We start from the raw sequence: 14,111 nt of genomic DNA on the forward strand, positions 1-14,111 counted from the left end.
GCACCATATGTGCATTGACTACTGGGAGTTGAATAAGGTAACGGTGAAGAACCGTTACCCCCTCCCGAGGATAAATGATTTGTTTGATCAGCTTCAGGGGGCGTCTTGGTTCTCCAAGATCGATTTACGCTTTGGATATCACCAGATGCGAGTTAGAGGCGAAGATGTGCAGAAGACTATTTTCAGGACCCGATATGGTCATTATGAGTTTGTGGTGATGCCTTTTAGGCTCACTAATGCTCCAGCCGCATTCATGGATCTCATGAATTGCGTATGCAGACCGATGCTGGATCGGTCTGTGATAGTATTCATAGATGATATCTTGGTGTATTCCAAGACTCAGGAGCAGCATGAGGAGCACCTGAGGGAGGTGCTAGAAGTTTTGAGAAGGGAGAGACTTTTTGCAAAGTTCTCCAAGTGTGAGTTCTGGTTGCATGAGGTGCAGTTCCTTGGTCACCTCATCAACCAGAAGGGTATCTTGGTAGATCCGGCCAAGATAGAGGCCGTGATGCAATGGGAGGTCCCGAAGTCTCCATCCGAGATTCAGAGCTTCCTAGGTTTGGTAGGGTACTACAGGAGATTCATTCAGGATTTCTCCAAGATAGCAGTACCACTCACCCGACTGACTAAGAAGTCGGTGGTGTTTCGTTGGGGGCCTGAGCAGCAGGCAACATTTGAGACCCTCAGGCAAAGGCTATGCGAGGCTCCGATTCTTTCCCTGCCAGAGGGAATAGAGGATTTTGTAGTCTACTGTGATGCCTCAATCACAGGTATGGGAGCAGTATTGATGCAGCGGGGGCATGTGATAGCTTATGCCTCGAGACAGTTGAAGCCTCACGAGGCTAACTATCCTACCCACGATTTAGAGCTTGGGGTAGTGGTGTTTGCCCTCAAGATTTGGATACATTACCTTTATGGGGTCCGTTGTACCATCTACACCGATCACAAGAGTTTGAGGTACCTTATGGATCAGCCATGTCTAAACATGAGGCAGAGGAGATGGTTGGATGTGCTGAAGGATTATGATTGTGAAATCCTTTACCATCCAGGGAAGGCCAACGTAGTAGCCAACGCCTTGAGCCGAAAGGTGACAGTAGCCCCTATCAAAGACTTATGTCTGAGGATGACAGTGATTACTCTGTTGTTGGAACGGATCAGGGAGGCTCAGGTTGAGGGCTTCAAGGAGGAGAGGCAGAAATGTGAGAGGATAGTGGGTCAAGTAGCTTTGTTTGATTATGATAGTCGGGGGTTGTTGACCCTTCATGGGAGAGTGTGGGTACCATACGCGGGCGGAGTACGGAAGGTGTTGATGGACGAGGCTCATAAGTCTCGATTTTCCATCCACCCAGGGGCGACGAAGATGTATAGAGATCTTCGACCCAATTATTGGTGGCCCTGCATGAAGCGGGATGTTGCTTGGTATGTAGAGAGGTTCCTGACCTGTAGGAAGGTCAAGGCAGAACACCAGATGCCTCACGACAAGATGCAACCGTTAGACATTCCCGTGTGGAAATGGGAGGACATCAGCATGGACTTTATCACGAAGCATCCCAGGACCGCACGTAGGGTAGATTCGATTTGGGTAGTAGTGGATTGGTTGACGAAGAGTGCTCATTTCATACCGATCCAGGAGAGCATATCGGCGGAAAAGTTATCTGATATCTATGTGCGGGAGATAGTTGCACGTCATGGAGTGCCGGTATCGGTGGTGTCAGATCGAGATGTCCGTTTTACATCCAGATTCTGGAAGCGGTTTCATGACGAGATGGGTACTCATCTCCATTTCAGCACCGCTTTCCACCCTCAGATGGATGGGCAGAGTGAGAGGACGATTCATACTCTCGAGGACATGCTCCGGGCATGTGTCCTAGACTTTGGTGGCAGTTGGGATACGTATCTTCCGTTAGCGGAATTTTCGTATAACAATAGTTATCATGCGAGCATTGATCGACCTCCCTTTGAGATGCTTTATGGGAGGAAGTGCAGGACCCCGATTTGTTGGGGCGAGGTCAGTCAGCTAGTCATTGGGAGCACGGAGGTGGTGCTCAAGACAACCGAGTTGATTCAGCAGGTTCGTAGTAGACTGCAGACTGCGCGGAGTCGGCAGAAGAGCTACGCCGACAGGAGGCGTTCAGACTTGGAGTTCCGGGTAGGCAATATGGTCCTTCTGAAGGTCTCACCTTGGAAGGGTGTCATCAGGTTTCGGAAAAGGGGCAAGCTGGGCCCCCGGTTCATTGGTCCTTTCAGGGTTTTGGCCCGGGTGGGTCAGGTTGCTTATCGGTTGGATCTTCCAGTAGCACTTAGCCAGATCCACAACACTTTCCCTGTGTCTCAGTTAAGGAAATGTTTGGTGGATGAGTCAGCAGTTGTTCCCTTAGAAGATATTCAGGTTGATAGCAGCTTGAATTATATTGAGAGGTCGGTCGCGATTCTGGATCGGAAGATAAAGACCGTGAGGAACATGGTAATTCAGCTAGTGAAGGTGCAGTGGGAGCACCGGAAGGGGTCTGAGTGGACGTGGGAGGCTGAAGATGAGATGAAAGAGCACTACCTAGAGTTATTTGCAGATTCATCCGTAGCAGACTTCGAGGACGAAGTCTAAGTCAAGTGGGGGAGAATTGGAACGACCCGTCTCTAGTATGTTGCTTTTATATTATTTATTTTAGAAGTTTGCAGAGGGACTCGATGAGTCTATGGCCCGACTCGTCGAGTAGAGTCGTGATCTTGAGCAGCGTATAGATCGGCGACTCAGCGAGTCCATATTCGGGACTCGGCGAGTCGGCCTGCCATGTAGAAACCCTAAATCCACGGGTTTGCACCCTATTTAAACCATCTTATGAGCCCCCAAACTCGTCTCCTTCACCCTCAAAGCATTATTTAGCAAACCCTAACCATTACATTGAGTATTTGAGCATTTCTTGTGTAAATCTTGAAGTTTTGAAGAGAAGAAGGAGGCTAGATCCAAAGGAGAAGAAGAAGATCCAAGTTCTTGCACCCATTTCAGAGTTTATTGAGGTAATAATCGGCTTCCTCCTGTTTTTATGACTGATTCTCCTTTATAAGCATATTTAGCCCATTTTATCCATTCTTTAGCTTGTTCATAGTAGAGAAATCATATTGGATGGATTAGCTTTCGGATCTAGCCATGTTTCAGTTCCAAAAACGTAGATCTCTCAACTTTATGGAGCCATTTTGCATGATAGCCCTAGATCTATTCTTCCAAGTGCCTTTTTAGCCTTTATATCCTTTTGTATGCATTTGTACACGTAAAGTTGGGAACTTTACGTGGTAAACCAGCATTAGGAACTCAGATCTATATATTGTATGCAGTGGTTTTGAGCAGAATCGAGTTTTTAGTAATTGCATGCATGTGACTCGGCGAGTCGTTCTTCGGACTCGGCGAGTCCCCGATCCTTCCCCTTTGAGTGATTCCGAGTGGGGACCAGTGAGTAGTAGAATGGACTCAGTGAGTTGGAGGTTAGACTCAGTAATGGAGGGACTCGACGAGTTGTTCATACAACTCGGCGAGTCTAAGAAAATCTTCATAGATTCAAGAACAACTTGTCGAGTTGTTCATACAACTCGGCGAGTCGGATGCAGATGGTTTGAGTTTTAGAATCAAATGGGAACTCATCGAGTTTATGCCATACTCGACGAGTAGCAGCGAGCAGGGTTGAGAAATGAGAGTAGGGACTCGGCGGGTTGGTGGCCCAACTCGGTGATTCAGGTCAACTGTAAGTTGACTTTGACCAGAAGAGTTGACTTTGATCAGAAGAGTTGACCTTGACCAGGAGAGTTGACTTTAGCCAAGGGTAAAAGAGTCATTTTACCCCAATGCAGTTATTAGTATTTTGATTGATTGTATTTGTGGAATTGTAGTCGGGGAGATACCGGAGCAGCAGCAGATAGCTTCCAGAGCCATACACTCAGCAGCTAGATCACGAGGTGAGTTTCCTTCTAGTAGGAACGGGTCTAAGGCCACAATGTCGACCCGTATAGCTAGTAGAAGTTTCCGGACTTCGGTCCGATGTAGATTTTATTATGTTTGATGCCTTCGTGGCTCAGACAGGATTTATGTGTTATGTGTTCCGGGTTACAGCCCGATGCAGTATGTTGTTTATGTGTTCATGCTAGTTGATATGTTTATGCTATGCTATGATCAGTAGTTTCGGACTTCTGTCCGATGCAGTTAGTTCCGGACTTCGGTCCGATGCAGGAGGCAAGGCCTCAGTAGTTCCGGACTTCGGTCCGATGCAGAGGGCAAGGCCCTGGCTAGTTCCGGACTTCGGTCCGATGCAGTGGGCAAGGCCTAGTATGTGTTTATATGTATTATATGGTATGTGGTAGTTTGGGGGAACTCACTAAGCTTCGTGCTTACAGTTTCAGTTTTGGTTTCAGGTACTTCCGCAAGCAAAGGCAAGAGCTCGGGTTGATGGCATCGCATACACCACAGTTTTAGGTGTCCTGGGAGATGTTTCTAGTTTTTCATAAATGTGATCGATACAGTTTTGATACAGTTCTACATAACTATTAGTTACTGTTTTGAAATATTGACGTATGAGTTTTACTTTGTGAGATTATTTTAGTACTTTTAGTAATTGTTAAACAAAAATTTTTGGGTCGTATTTTGGGATGTTTCAGATTTCAACCATATGATTTGATGTTTACTTTCAGTTTCTATCTAGTGAATTTGATTTTGTCTTAATTGAATGTTAGATTCTAATTGTAATTCTTATTTGCCATTTGAATTAGGGTTAGGTCATTCAAGTTATCTTGTTGCAAAATCCATAATTGTTTTGTGAACTACACTAGGTAAAAAGCACTAAAACGAATTCGAATGAATAAATTTAGTGTAAATCTTATTCACACACTCTTACACTCCTGGGCTTGTGAAGAGTATTGGGTGTTGTTAGGAGCATTCACACAAAACTCAATGCAATTTTTCAATCTAATTCTAAGAGCTTATTGAGGTTAGTTTAGTGAGGTTAGGGTTAATCAAAAAGCTTATCTTGGTTGATTAATGTGGTTAATGAAGAGTGTTAGAGCTTGTTAACACTCTTAAGTACCAACCTAGGTAGAATTTAGTACATTTCATGTCATATTTGAATCACATTGCTAGGTTATCATACCTAAAGTTGGAGTCTTTCATAAACTCTGAATTTATTTCAACTAGTTAATCTCTTTCTTGTTTCTTTAATCATTTACTTGAATTATTGTTTACAAAAACACCTTTTTTTTTTTTTTTTTTCTTTTAGTGACCAAAAGTATGCTGTACAAAAAAGTATAGACCGGTTATCCTGTATCTCTATGGTTCGACCCTGTTTTGCCTTGTACTACTTTTTAGTGTATTAAAGAAGTGTATGTAGAGTATAGACAAAACTACGAATTTGGTCCTTGTGGTATTTAAAAACCTTTGGATAGGGTCCAGAAGTTTTTCAACTTGCATGGAAGGTTCAAAATCAAAATGTTTCTGTGTTTTTGGTCCAAAAAAACTTGAAATGACGATTATGCCCTTTTAGTTTTTTTTTTCTTTTTCTATAATTACTTTAATGCTATTTTAATTTAAAAAAAAACAAAAAGATTTGGAACAACCACCCATCCTCACCATACTCTCTCTCTCTCTCTCTCTCTCTCTCTCACACACACACACACACAAAAACTGACTCTTTCCCTTTCCTTTTCTCTTTCTCTTCTGATTCTTCCACATCTATCATATGACCAGGAAAAAAACCCAGATTGTTTTTTACTTTGCTACTAGATTACATACACAAGGAGTCCCCCAAAAATTAGGTTCTTATGATTTTTTTTGCCTAGCTTCAAAAACCAAACTAATGTTATCGAGATCAAAAACACACACACCCCACCTTTAAATCTAGAGCTTCAATTCTCTCTCTCTCTCTCTCTCTCTCTCTTTCTCTCTCTCTCTCTCTCTTTCTCTATTTGAAGAATTCAGATAATTTCCTCTTGCCAAATCCTCCATACTATACCTTATGATGCACCTTGCCTTTAACATCTTTCAACATACACCCAACCCTCAAAATTATCTCGATGAATATCATTGTCCTGCTCAGATGTTTACAAACAATGATCATAAATTTTGGGAATTGATCAATAGTAAGTTAGGTTTAGGTATTATTGAATCTTTTGATAATGTTTTCAAGAAAATTGAATGAGTTCAAGAGCATTGATGAACAAGGGTGTACCTGTCACCCATTGACTTCATGAAGATCTGAAGCAAAGTCCCCTAATCATCTCCATCGAGTAATATTCCTAACTCCTTACAATCTGTAATATGTTTATCTGTGAATACATCTCATACTCTATTCTTCAAATTCAGAGAGTACGACATTATTATGTCTAAGGGTGATTGGGAGAGAAGAGGGTGTAGCATAGTGGTGGACACTAGAAATGAAAGCAATTTCGCCTTCTTCGACTTTATTGACGACTGAGTGGACTGGGAGGTCGTGACTGGCGGTGAGGCTACGGTGGTCAGTGTGGGAAAACATCGAGATATGGAGGTGATGAAGATGAAGAAATGTCGAATGTAGGATTTGCTCGGATGAAGTTTTTGATTATTGAATCCATTAGGATTTAGGGCTTCATGACGGGAATGGATGTGATGAAGCCGACCTTTTTTTTATGAGAGAGAGAGAGAGAGAGGGCCACTTTTTTTTCCTTATATTTAAAAAATTCTCCAAATACTAAGGAAACAAATCAAAGAAGAATAAAAAAAATCCAAAAATAAAATTAAAAGGGGATAATGGTCTTTTTAAGTTTTTTTGGACCAAAAACACAGAAAGATTTTGATTTTTGACATTCCATGCAAGTTGAAAAGCTAATACCACAAGGACAAAATTTTTAGTTTTATCTAGAGTATATTATATCCCTAATATTTATTGGGTTTGACATGCCTATCAGTTGTTACCTTTTCGTTTTGTTCATATTTCAGTAACTTTTTTTTGTATATATTTAGGTAACGAATTTGTTTAAAGTGTTCACATATAATCATTATAACCGGATATAACCTGTTACAACCGGTTATAATGGTCATATGTAAACATTTTCAACAATTTTTTTACCTATATATGTAAAAAAACTAGTTACGATCAAACAAAAATGATAATTAACTTGATAAGTAAATTCCCCAAAATAAAAATATAAATATAAATCTGTTTTTTTGTTAGAAACATAACCATTAAGAAAGGAGATAAAAAAAGGTCCTCTTATTTGGACGATAAGCTCGTATGAAAAAAAACCCACGCTTACTCAAAAGTCTGTCAATTTTCTTTTCACCGTCTTCATTTTACCGACATTATTTAAAGATTTACATGCAATAAATTATTGTGTTTTGTATTTGTTTTATTTTATACTTTTATCAAACTAGTATTTTTGTTTTAATAATTTAGAATTTTGGTACTAATTATATTTGTAAATATAATATAATTAAGTATCGGTATCAAATTGAATATGAAATAAAAGTGAATCATATATCTAAACAAATTAACGAGTTGAAATTATGTGAGACTCTAATTCAATCACATTAACAAATAATGATATATATATATATATATATATATATATATATATATATATATATATATATATATATATATATATATATATATATATATATATATATATATATATATATATATATATAATACATTCTGATTGTCCAATGTTATTAAAAGTTAAGTTCTAACTTGATTTATTTCCATTATTTTTATAATTACCCAATTATGATCATCTTATATACTTTTCATTTTTAACTACAATATATATAGTCTAATAGATGTTCGGAAAAAATATATGATATAAGAGAGAGATAATAGTGAAATTTCAAAAAACTTGAAAGTAAATCAAGTTAAGGGTTCGAATTTAAGAACATTATAATGAATATATGAAATTAAACGACATATTATAGTGTGTTTGGGTACCTAATTTTATATACTCTTAAGGGTATATTCACTTTTCCATATATATATATATATATATATATATATATATATATATATATATATATATATATATATATATATATATATATAATATTATACTATATGGTGACATAAATATGATTATTAGATTTATTATTAATAGTTTTATTATTATAATTATTACTATATAAATTTATAACTATTAATAACTTGATTATTTTTTATATTTTTTATTATTAGCATGTGTACATATATCGTATGTCTAGTTAATTAGTTATACATATGGTAAACCTAATATTAATAACAATGAAAATAATAATATAATTATAGTAAGCCTAATTTTAATAAAACAATATAGTTATATATTAAAAATATTAATAAAAATAAATTTGATAAGAAAATAATAACAATAACAATAAAAAATAATAATATTATTTGTTATATTTACATTAATAACAAAATAAAATAATAAAAATTATATTTATATTAATAATAATATGAATTTTTAATTATTATATTTATTAAAATGATAATATTAAAAAAAGAAGGGAAGGCAAAACAAAGAGGGAAAATCAAAAAGAAAAGATGGGAAAAAACTTTCATTCGTGCTGTTATATTTCCTACCAAGTTCCAACAAAGTTTTTAATTTTAAATATTAATTAATTGTTCGTTGGTATTTTGTAGGAAACTTCCAACGGGTTTCTAACGGACTCTGTATAGTATCTAATTCCGTAGGGGTTTTGTTGGATTTTTGTTAGATTCTACTTTTGTTTTGTAAGGGTGTAGGAAATTAGACGAAAATTTCCAACAAAACAAAATCGTTGGAAATTTTTGGTAGCTAAATCCAAATATTCTAATAGTGTGTGTGTATATATATATATATATATATATATATATATATATATATATATATATATATATATATATATATATATATATATATATATTAGATTATAACACGCGTTAAACGTAGGGAAACACATAAAAAAAACATGAAAGCGTCTATAGATTTTGCTTAATAATTAAAAAAAAAATTATGTGAAACAAATGAAAACAAACATAAACTTCAAAATCAAAACAAATTACTTGTCAAACAAATCCATAAGCAAACAATAAAAACTAATAAAAAAAGTCTTCAAACTAAAATGTCAAATAATTATGAATGACTTAAACTTATTCGAGCTTTTTATTTTTAGGATCTTCAAGGAAGGAGGAGCAACACCATTCAAATGATTCGGTGGTGGTAACAATCTCAATAAATTGCTTGACTGAAGTAGTTGTTGACGGTAACAATCTCAAATGACTCGATGGTGGTAAGATAGTACATTTGATTTTATTATCAATAATCATCTTAGAGTCTAATGATGAGAACTGTAAGACATAAAAACAATAAACAAAAAGAGCATCATTAATGTAGAAATAAATTAATATGTTGTCCGTTTGAGGTTATTATCAGTAGTGAACTTTGAGATTTTATAACCATCAACTTTGTTCTTCAAAATTTGAATTTTAAACGCCAACTTTTTATCCAAAAGTACATTCAAAACAGATGGATAAATGTCCATATTATCATACTAAAAATGAACGGTTATAAAAGTAATAGACAAAAATTTTAAAAATAGTTTTATGTAAACGAAGTTAATATCGATAACCTCATTAAAATTTTAAAACAACTCTTGCGTAATTTTTTCAAGAAGTATCTTTGCGTCACTATCAAATAACGTAAGTGACACCAAACTGGTAAAGTCTTGTACTCTAATGGTGATTTCAAAACTAAAACCATTGTTATAAACAAATTCAGTAATATAAAATAAGAAAGTTTAACCGAACATTATAATAATATATATAAAAGAACTATTGAAAACCTTGGAATAACATATATCTATTTGTTAATGCAAGTTGAAGTGTAACAATAAAAGACTTCTTTAACTTGTCATCCTTTGTTCTCAACACTCTTAGCAACACAATCTAAGAAGTTATTTCCATTCCAATGGAATAAACGATTCCATTCCATTCCTTAATTCCATTAAACCAAAACGAAATTCTACATTACTTGTGCTGAGTAAGGGGTAATGACTCCAATATCAGAAGCATGTACACCACTTTGAATCAACCTTCTTGCATGTGCTATATCAATCTCAGCTTCACCTTCATTCAATATGATTTCTTCTTCATCCTTCTTTTCTTCCATATCTCACCTAAAAATATAATTATTTTTTTAGAATTCATAAAATTTATAAGGTTAGATCAAATATCAAATATGCATACTCTGCAATGTCTATGAGAAGAAGAGTAGGTTCAGTGGAAGAAGAAGACTTCTCAACACCTACAAGCTCATATAGGGTATGTCCAACAGCACTTGCATGAGCTTTAGTCTATCATTATTAATTACTTCATTACTCATTATTATTATAACAAATATAATTAATAGATAAATAAGGTTAATAAAAAAAGGTCAGAATTAAATTACCTTATTGTTGTAAAGCTCTTTAGAAGACCAAGTCATTATAAGTTCATGCATGCTATATTGCACAGTCAGCATAGACATGACATCATCTCCATATAAATCTGCAAGACGTTTAAAAAGAGTGTTTCCTAATCCTTTTTTTTCAGCTTCAACACTTCGAATTGTTAGAGGAAGTTGTAAATGAGCCCCTAAAAGTAAGCACCTTGAACCCTAAAAAAACAAAATCCTTTTTACTTCAATCATGCAATATGTTGCCAATTTAAAAAAAAAAAGTTTTGTTTTATTACCTTGAAAAGAGCAATCCAACAAGCAATCTCTAGGCCTAAGCAGCTTCATCAATAATAACTAAATCAAATGAAATTCCATCTAATTATCTTGATGATGAACCTGTGAAAGTTGCTAGGATGACAAATGAATTTTTAATTACATTTGTCACAACAAGTTGTTGCCTTTTTCCTTCTTCTTTTGAAAGAATCCTATGTTTTTATGGATTTTCCTCTTTGTGTTTTTATTTTTAGCTTTCAACAATTTACTATTTAATACCTTCATTTCTTTTCGGATGTCATTGGCAAGAGAACTGTTATCCCCAAAGTAACACCTAACTATAATAAAAATCATTTAAAATACATTTTTTTTTATTAAATTAGTGATGATACTTGTAATTTATATTCTATACATGTGCATCATGCGCACTATCTAATACTTGAGGCAGTGACCTTACAGGATGAACCACTCTCACTAACTTTACTCTAGTCATGAAATTAAAAATTGGGACATAATCAATTAGAATTTTTTTAAAAACAAATAAATTACAATTAGCTAATGATAAAACAAATCGATTGTGGTTGATGAATGATAACATAGAGTAGCAATCAGATTTCTTTTTTTTTTTTTTTAAAATCCATTGTTCAATTGAGATAAAACAATTATTAACAAATTCGACAATTACAGTGTGAGAGGCATGGTGACACAGTAACAAAGGCAAATGATTTTTACACTCCAGTCACATAATAATGAGATAAAGAGATCTAGAGAGCAGATTAAGTACGTTATGAGATAGAAAAAGTAGCTAAAATTGTGAGGTACTTACTATCGGAGAGGGGCAAGACCGCATGAGGCGCAGGAGTAGAGACTAAACCAAAAGACAAAATTGTCATAAAAAAGATGTAGTCAACATACCTTCATTGAACTCCTAGACTTTGTGAGGAGATCTAAAAAGCAATGGCCTTTGGTACAAACCAAAACTACAACCTGTCATGTTAACATTTGGAACCCAAGGGAGGAGATTAGTGTATGAGTTAGCAAACAAAAATTTAGTATTTTTATCTTGATATTTTTTGTAGTATTAGTTGTTCTTGATTTTGGAACATAGCTCACGCACACATAGAGAGCACACATAAGACAAACAACACTCATACAGAGCAAGAAGTAGGGACAGATACCAGAGAAGCAGACTTATTTGAATCCTACACCAAATTCTGTAAACACACACAAAAAAACAACAACTATAGTTAAACAGAAAAATTGATAAAGTATAAACCTATGACAAGAATAAAATAAGTTTTATGTAAAAAAGTAAACAGAAAAAAAGATTAACCAACCCGAGGAGATATTTTTGCAACAGATTTTATATCAGCAACAATAGCTCCCTCCTAATCTTTTGTCAATAATTTAGCTTCACCCCTCTAATTAAAGATTTCAAATTAGTCAAATTACATAGCATTGTTAATGAGTGAGAGATTAGAGAGGATAAATAAGTTAAGAACCTGAATCAAATTTCTAAGGTCTCAACATAATTGCAAAATTAGCTATACATGTTCATGAGCAAAGATAATTGAGAGAAGATAAATTTATTTGAATTTGTATGTTAAAAGCCACACATACATAGCATATAAGTCTCATAAGAAAGCTGTATTGCTCCTTACTCATTAGAAACATAGCATGAGAGACATACATTTATCTGAATTTGTATGTCAGAATTCAGATAACTCCAATGCTTCATCTTTTTTTTTTGTCCACAGTTGTAAGCTTCTTATAGGAGGATAAACATTGGTGGAGGGTCTTGGTGTTGGGGCTTTAAATGGATATGTACGTTTAAAGAAGAGAATAAAAATAACTCTAATTTTTGCATGCGATTCGAATCCTAACACAAATTAAATGAATCGAGAGGTAGGTTTTTTAAAGCATGAAAGATTTGTTTCTACCATTGCTCATAATGATGACAAATAACTTCTTTCTTATGTTACTGAACTCAAAAAACCGATTCCGATTATGTTCACAATTCAAAACAATTACCATATTCATGTCAACTCTTAGATCTTCAAACCAAGCATCGCTTCTCTATCTCCTTGAGCATACTGGCTACATAAATACAGGCTAATCCAATCAGATTTGGTGAATGCACCAGAATTAGATCCATCTTATACATGTCATTCACAAGTCCCCTGATCAACAATTTCATAAAAAAAATCAAGATTGATGTAAAGATGGTCAAACTTCAAAGCAAAATGTTCAACAAAAAGTGAATACCAAGTCAACTGAGTTGCATCACTCATCCCAACATCTTGAACCAATCTGTTTAAGACAAAACTCAAAATATATTTTAAACATCAACAAAAAATGAGGTCTTATTGAGTCACCAACACTTCAGGACTGTTAAATTTTGGCCAATTTTCCACAGGGACATCCTTTATAATTAGCAATAAATAGGAAAGGAGCAAAAAAAATATAATTTTCATGCTTCCAAAGCTTCAAACTTTAAAAACACCAAAAATATAATTTTCTTGAGGGAAGTTTCTGAAAGAGATAAAATGTTAAAAGATCCAAAATTAATATTCAGAAAACAAGGCACATAAAATAGTTAATTCAAAAGTATAGATGAGGGTTCTACCGATTACAAGCATAATTGTCGAAATTGTACAGTTCACATTCAAATCAAATGTAAGATTTCTCATTTCTCTTCAAGCAAAAACTTAATACCAAATCATTGACTCCTTTCAAATAACTACACACGTAGTAGTTTTCTATAATAAAACCCTAAGATCATATATGAAAAAAGGGTGGTTGTTAGAATAGATATTATTCAAATAATGTGAAACTGTCTAATGTGATTCTTATTTGTTATTATTATTATTATTATTATTATTATTATTATTTCCATTCTTGTTTTTGTTATATATGTAGAAGAAGAGCTTGACCATAATCAGAAGTGCAACAAATGTGTGTTCTGTCCAATTTTCGCCTTACTCCAGTCATTTTCTGTGTTTGGGTCTACTGACTTACTGTTATGATCTGAGGAATATTTCCACCCCTTTTTGTACTTTGACTGGTCATGACAGAGCTGCTAGTTTTGTAAAATTTATGGATCCTGGAACCCTAATTTCCGCATCAACAGACAACACATTGAAGCTTTGGGACCTCAATAAAGCCACCAATTCTGGTTGTTTATCAACCACAACCACCGATTTCACCTTAACCTTTAAAGGCCATACTAATGAGAAGGTATGTACAATTACATTTACTACATTCTCTTAATGATAATATTCTTCTGCTTAATTTTCTCATTTCTTTTTGATTTTTTGTCTACTCAGAATTTTGTTGGTTTATCTGTTGCATGGATATATTGCATGTGGTTCACAAACTAACGAGGTATTATGCCCATGCCCCCTATTTCTCTTATCGTTTTGAATTTTTTTTAAAATTTCAAT

The 14,111-nt window shown here is 34.7% G+C and overlaps 1 long non-coding RNA gene across 3 annotated transcripts; it reads right to left on the reverse strand.

The window, feature by feature from the left end:
- Positions 1-9,842: 9,842 nt before the first annotated feature.
- Positions 9,843-11,880, reverse strand: LOC144997380 (uncharacterized). Of its 3 annotated transcripts, none has more exons than XR_013659778.1 (5): positions 11,823-11,880; positions 10,692-11,655; positions 10,408-10,614; positions 10,206-10,312; positions 9,843-10,135 (listed from the first exon to the last, which is right to left on the reverse strand). It is a non-coding gene; the product is annotated as an uncharacterized LOC144997380 (long non-coding RNA). The 3 variants fall into 3 exon arrangements; XR_013659779.1 differs by lacking the exon at positions 11,823-11,880 and having other exon boundaries at positions 10,692-10,803; positions 11,495-11,736; XR_013659777.1 differs by lacking the exon at positions 11,823-11,880 and having other exon boundaries at positions 10,692-11,734.
- Between the last annotated feature and the right edge of the window lie 2,231 nt (positions 11,881-14,111).

This window comes from Lactuca saligna, chromosome 5 (assembly GCF_052625555.1).
Source record: "Lactuca saligna cultivar CGN05327 chromosome 5, ASM5262555v1, whole genome shotgun sequence".
Taxonomy (NCBI): domain Eukaryota; kingdom Viridiplantae; phylum Streptophyta; class Magnoliopsida; order Asterales; family Asteraceae; genus Lactuca; species Lactuca saligna.